Source organism: Panicum virgatum, chromosome 8N, assembly GCF_016808335.1.
Source record: "Panicum virgatum strain AP13 chromosome 8N, P.virgatum_v5, whole genome shotgun sequence".
Classification (NCBI taxonomy): domain Eukaryota; kingdom Viridiplantae; phylum Streptophyta; class Magnoliopsida; order Poales; family Poaceae; genus Panicum; species Panicum virgatum.
Genome location: NC_053152.1, coordinates 219,095 through 225,642, shown reverse-complemented (window position 1 = coordinate 225,642; position 6,548 = coordinate 219,095). Strand labels below are relative to the sequence as shown.

Here is a 6,548-nt window from a genome sequence, read left to right as displayed (position 1 = left end):
TTGGAGATGGACATCGGATGGGGCCTATACGGCCAAGTCAGCTTACAATGCACAGTTCTTGGGATCTTATAGTAACTTTCGAGGGCTTAGTGTTTGGCAAGCAGAAGCGGAAGGAAAGCATAAGTTTTTTGCTTGACTTCTACTTCAGTGCAAGATTCACACAGCAGATAAATTGTTGGCAAGACGGTGGCCTTGTAGTCCAACCAGCACCCTTTGCACTCAAGAACCCGAGACAGCACCTCACCTCATCCTACACTGCGCATTCGCCAGACAAGTGTGGGCGAAGCTGGAAACTTGGTCGCAAAATCTGATTACGATTCCGGCTCAGGGGATTGACATCATGGAGTGGTGGGAGAAGGAATTGGCAAACCTACCCAAGAAGATTCGACGACTCAAAGCAACGTTGCTGATCTACGGTGCTTGGAACATCTGGAAGGCACGAAACAAATGGGTGTTCGAGCATCAGATCTTGACACCAACGGAGGTACTGCAGGAAATCAAAGCTGAGCTGAATTGTAGGGTTCTGGCCTGCGGGAAACCAGAGTTGTCTTTGTTCAATGTTTAGTTCAGTACTTTTAGAGCTTGAGTTCCTCCCTTTTATGTAATAGCACTTCTATGTAAACTTGAACTACTTCTTTCTCCTTAAATAACAAAGCGGAGCTCCCGCAATCTTTTCAAAAAAAAATAACAGTTCAGTTAATGTTGTAGACTCAATTAAAATACTATGCTCGACAATTGACAATAGTGATAAAAAATAATCCATTAGGACATGCAAACCAAATGTTCTAGCACCAAATGAGACCTGCTACACACTAGAGTACTGCTAAATCATAAATAATCAGAGCTCTGTTCAATCAAGAAGCATGCGTGACAGGATGAGCATCACAATTAAATTAACCAAAATCAGTAGCAGTGTAATCTTTTCTTTGTGGAACTAGGAAATAAGTATTCGCTCTAGAGTTCTAGAGTTGCAGTTCCGACGAGCTCATGAAAAAATATAGTGTTTCACACTTGGATCCACTAATGCCTTACTGTATTTGTTGAGAAAAAAATTATTAGCACTAGAGAAAAACAAGATAAGAAAAGAGCTACAGAGAAATACTAGGAAATAAGACCTTAGTTGTTGTCCCTACACAAATAGACTAAAAGTGTATCATTGCTTGTGATGAAACACAATCAGAACTAATGATGCTACTTGTGCACAGAAAAACACCAACGAAGCCAAGTTCTCGCTACATTACTGACCAATAGAAACTGAGCTCCTACTGCACAGGAAGCACAGGAGAAAAGCATGCTGCCTGCTAAATTACATGCATAGAAGGGCATATGCTCCTACAAGCATTGAACTAATTGCCCAAAACATGACCTATATAGTTATCTGAAGCTATATCCCATGCATAAGCTCCAATACTACAAGCATTGGACTGAATCCAATAACTGCAACATGGATTTTTTTTCTGTAATTATCTGAAATTACGCTCCAGGCATTTATATATGCCTCCTACAAGCAGTAGAACATTGTAGACATGTACTGCATTTCAGAATACTACCAGTGTCAGAATACTGCATTTTAGATCCATATATAATTCAAAAAAATAGAGCAGTGTAGCATATAGACACACTGACGCATATAGGCAAATAGGGATAATATTGGAAACCAGATTGAACTAGGCATATAGACACACTCACGCATATAGGCAAATAGATGCATATATAGAAAATCAAAACTCTTATTGTAAAGCAGGAGCAAGCAACTGTTTCTCCTTCAGAGACATCCATCGAACAGATTACCTGCATGGCCATGACAGCCTGGAGAACGGACGTCGTTGCCTTGCTTCACCACGGGGCTCCAACTCGATGTCGTTGCCATGCTTCACGCGAGGGCGCGTGCAGCCGCACCGCCACCGGCTGCCAGCCCACGGAGAGAGAGCTCGAGTGGCCCACGCACCGCCACACCTTGCGGCCTCCTGCAGGAGCCGGTGGCCACAACCTCGGAGCCTAGGCACCTCAAGGATGGCCATGGCGCGGCGTCATATGGACAACCTTGCCTCCCTACGGTCAGAGTCCCACCTCGGAGGGAGACCTCGACGCGCCGCCGCCGCCAGCTCACCGAGCCCGGAGCTGGGTGCCCCACGACCGTCGCCTCACCAGAGTTTAGGGGGGGCGGCGCTCAGATCTGAGGATGGGGTGGGAGACGGAGAAGTGGAGGCGAGAGGGATGCGCAGGCAAGAACTTTGGTGGCCATAGTGCCGGGGAGAGGAGCCACGGGTGAATCTGAGGAGGAGGATTTGTAGTTAGGGGAAGCAGATAGAGTTGAAGGGAATGAGAGGGTGCCTCGCCGCTCGCATCTGGGCCATGGGGTCGCGGCGGCTGCTCGGCGCTCGGCATCTTGGCTCCCTTCTCTCCAGATGCGGCGACCGGGAGACAGAGGAGCAAGACACGGGGAGGGAAGACGGAGACGAGCTCTTGCCTGGCCAGTGCGGAGCTCGCGCTGCACTCACCTGGCGGGCGGAGTTCGCCCCGAGCAGATCTGAGGGCAGACGCGAGTAACCGACAGTCTGAGGAGAGGACTGAGTGACAGAGGATAATCAGGGTTTCAACTCATTTTATACTATGGAGATGTGATGCTAACTGTCGGATTGGCGATGGATAGTCAGGAGTAATTGGACCGAGTGGGCCGAGCTAAAAACAGCCCATATTTATCTCAAATTGATATTTTTCATTTTTTTTTCTTTCAATTTAAAATACACTTGTGAAATAACTTGTAAAAAACTATCTTAAATAGGCAATACACTTTTAAAATGTACTGGACAACGTCGAAATTGTCATGTAGAAGTTTCAAATTTTTTTGAATATATTTGATATTTTCCATCAATTAAATAAATTTCTACATGCTTATAGTAAGTAATTCCAAGTTGAACTATATGTACCTCTAGTAAAATTAAAATAATTAAAGAGAATTATATTTAGGCTCACATGTTTTATTCTACCCCATGTCTTGGAGATAGATGAAATATTCAAAAGTTTACTAGGGATAATTCAAACTCCTTTCTCCGAATTACGACATAATAATTACAGTAACATCTTAATTTGGCCAAAAAAATTCTACAAATTGGTATGGAAACATATTTTGGATCCATAATCTTTCCATAAAAAAATCAAATTGTTTTAGTAAAGTGGGAGCATGCATTGTTCAAAAAAGGATATGTCTCGCACATAGTTTCTAATAACTCAAGTCAAACTTTGAGATCTGAATACCTCATAATATTTTTGAACTTGTATGAACTTCAAATTTAGATATGACCTTACTCTAATCATAACATTATAAAATATGAAGTCACATTACCAGTTGTTATGCAAAAATATATGTTTCTATTCTCTTCGTAAATGGGAGAAATGAAGTCATATCAATCCGATTCATAAATTCGCAATAAACACATAATACAATAATATTAAATATAAGATCATGATTTTACAAAATGTTAGAAAAAAGAATCGGCAAATTTGAAGTTAATATGACCAAGAAATACAAGTTTCAACTATATACTACGAATTAAAAAAGAAAATATGAAGCATGCAGCAACATCGCCGCGCGGCACGTCTTAAGTTCATCACGCGACCATCCCGGTGCTGCCGCGTGGTCGGGTTGCCCATCAGGCACACTATCAATATAAAAAAATCAAACATTCCTATCGCGCAACGACTGTATAAGGAGTCTACTGGTAAAGCATACGCATGGTGTATTGTGAGGTCGCCGGTTCGATTCCTACTGCCCCTTATTTTTGTCGGCGACGTGGACTTGAGTGCTCGGTCTTAGGCTCAAAGCCCCGCATAGACAGCCCATTTTTTTTGGTAAATACCGGTGGCTGATGACCTGGTTGTAAAGTGGCCTTGGCAACCGTGACTCAGGTTGGAAGTCCCGTTTCTCCATCGTTTTTCCTCCAAATTAATACCGTGTACATGTCTATAAAAATATTAGTACCAGACTTTAAAAAATTATGTTCGAGCAGTGCGGTGGCAATTGGCAAGTGTTGGCGCACTTTAAGTACTCATTTTATCCCTTGTTTATCCTTGATGATGGCATGAATTTAATATCAAAATCACTAACCGTCCTAACCCCGGCCTAATTATTGGTCATTTTCACATTTGCATATATATTTTGGAGGAACTTCGTTTTTGCAGATTTTTGGCCTATTTTAGAGCATGAAATGACGAGGCCCGTGATCGAGCGCTAACACGGAGAAAGACGAAGGCCAAAGCCCAAAGGAAGTACCAAAGCCCATGTTGATTCGAAGCCCATTCATGCACATCCATCCTCCAAGAGAGCCCAAAGGACCAAGCCCACAAAGATGAGATCAAGATACTTCGGGATTAAGTAAAGCAAATAAAGATTTAAGGAAGGATTCCCTATCTTATCATTTCCTCGAAGATATCTCCAAGATAACGACGTCCAAAGGGGTGCAATCGTGAAGGACATAAACTCTAGAAGATGCGAGGAGTCTACACGCGAAAGAGGAGACCGAGGCGGTCCCGAAAGAGGGTAGGCCGGCCGGGCTAGGCCCATGAGCCGGCCGGCCTAGCCCGTTTCCGAGGTGGTTCGGCCTCCCCTTCGACCGGTGGCTTCCTCGGCTTATAAATAGCTCGCACCTTATTCAACTCGGGGGATCAATCCACCCAGAACTCGATGAAAACCTAGGGCCAAGGCCGGAGGGAGACGACGGCCGCCGCAAGTCTTCGAAGGTACCTAGGAGATGGCTTAGGACACCCCTAGCCGCCATGGCCTCCCTGCGAGGTTGTGCCATGGTGGAGTTCAGGAGTCATCCCCAACATTCGTCGGGGTATATACACACACGATGGTGATATCAATCTACTCTTTATTCTAGTTGTCTCGACTTTGGTCTACTTCAATGCATGCTTTCTTTCTCATATGTGATGCATCCATATGTTCATAGTGAAATTAGATCTATTCGTGGTGATTAGTCTATATCTTGCGGATATGTTGACGTAGCGTGTTTTAGCTAGTTGGTTGATTACCCCGGTGTGGTGACAGTATGGCAGAGGGAAAAGCTCTAGCGACGACATGATGTGGAATAGGATCGATGGCGAGTACCATGGGAGTCGTTGCGCGGTGTAAGGATCGATGGACCAAGAGGGGGGTGAATTGGGCTTTTTTCAAATTTCTAAAACAATTAAAACAACCTTAACCTATGCAATGCTAGTACGGCTCAATTCACCAACCGGCTAACTAAGCAAACTACACAAGCTACTAAAGAAAAGAAACTAAGCAAGGTAGAGCTAAGCTATGATCTCTAAGGTCAAGCACATGAAAAGTTGCATGAAAGTAAATGCTTGAAATGGAAGAGTGGGCAAGAAACAACCGGATTTTTTCCCGTGGTGTCGATGTGTTGGCACACACCCCTAATCCACGTTGTGACACTCACTAAGAGTCTTGTCACCTCCCATGTCACCGAGATTTGGGCGCTCACTAAGAGTCTCCGTTCACCATCCCGGCGTGGTGGAGCTCAAGCCACGTACAAACTTCTTCGGGCTCCCACAATCCTTGGCAAGGTCCGAAAGAAACACCTTCAATCACCAAGATCGTCTAGGTGCTGCCAATCACCAAGAGTAACAAGCTCCTAAGCCTTCACTTGACCTACACTTAGTTGGCCCTAGCTCAAGCACACTTGCTACACTTGCAAAGGATGAAATCTTCAAGGTTGAAGCACAAACAAGGCACTAGATCTTCTCTCTTTTGCTCAAAGCTCTTTCTCTTCTTCTCAAGGGTGGCCTCAGGTTTTCAAGGTGTCAAAGGCAACTGAAATGAGCCAGGGGATACCCTTATATAGAGTGGAGGAGGTCACATAGCCGTTGGAAGTTTTCTGCAGAAAAACCGTGACCACCGGAAGAACCGACGGGATAGAAAGTATAGGCATCGGTTCAACCGGTCTCTCTGTGTCCAATTAGTAACCGTTGGAGTTCTGACACAGTATCCACGCTTGCGTCATTGCACCGGTGCATGCTCCGTAGAGGCATCGGTTCAACCGGTGCTGAAGAGGTTCACTGATCAACTCAAACAAGCGTTCTGGAACAAAGTACATCCAATGCACCGGTGCTTTGATTCTGAAGCGTCGGTTCAACCAGTGCTGAAGAGAAGTTGAAGTCCACCAAAACATGCTCTCTGGAACAAAGTACTTCTAATGCACCGGTGCTTTTCTTGGGACCATCGGTTCAACCGGTGCTATAGAGTTTTTGACTTGATTCCTGCCTGCTTCCAAAGAAGATAGACCGACAGGGCATCGGTCCTTCCGCCATGCATCGGATGTTCCGATGCTAGGGCACCGGTTCAACCGGTGCTGCTGTTTTTCTTTGTTTTCAGCTGTTTTGACTTCAATTCGAATGTGACTTTGATTGTTTCTTCTTCCAAGAGTTGTGTTGACTTCTATTGACCATCTTTTGCTGTTTTTGAGTGAGTGTGCAATATTTCTAAGGCCAACTTAATTTTGATCAAGCTACTAACTCATGAACCCCTCTTAATAGTACGATCAAGA

General features: G+C 44.5%; 1 long non-coding RNA gene across 1 annotated transcript; it reads right to left on the bottom strand.

Annotated features, from left to right (window-relative positions):
- On the bottom strand, positions 1 to 2,574 carry LOC120685433. The gene is made up of 2 exons (XR_005679556.1): positions 1,792 to 2,574; positions 1 to 1,531 (listed from the first exon to the last, which is right to left on the bottom strand). It is a non-coding gene; the product is annotated as an uncharacterized LOC120685433 (long non-coding RNA).
- Positions 2,575 to 6,548: the final 3,974 nt, after the last annotated feature.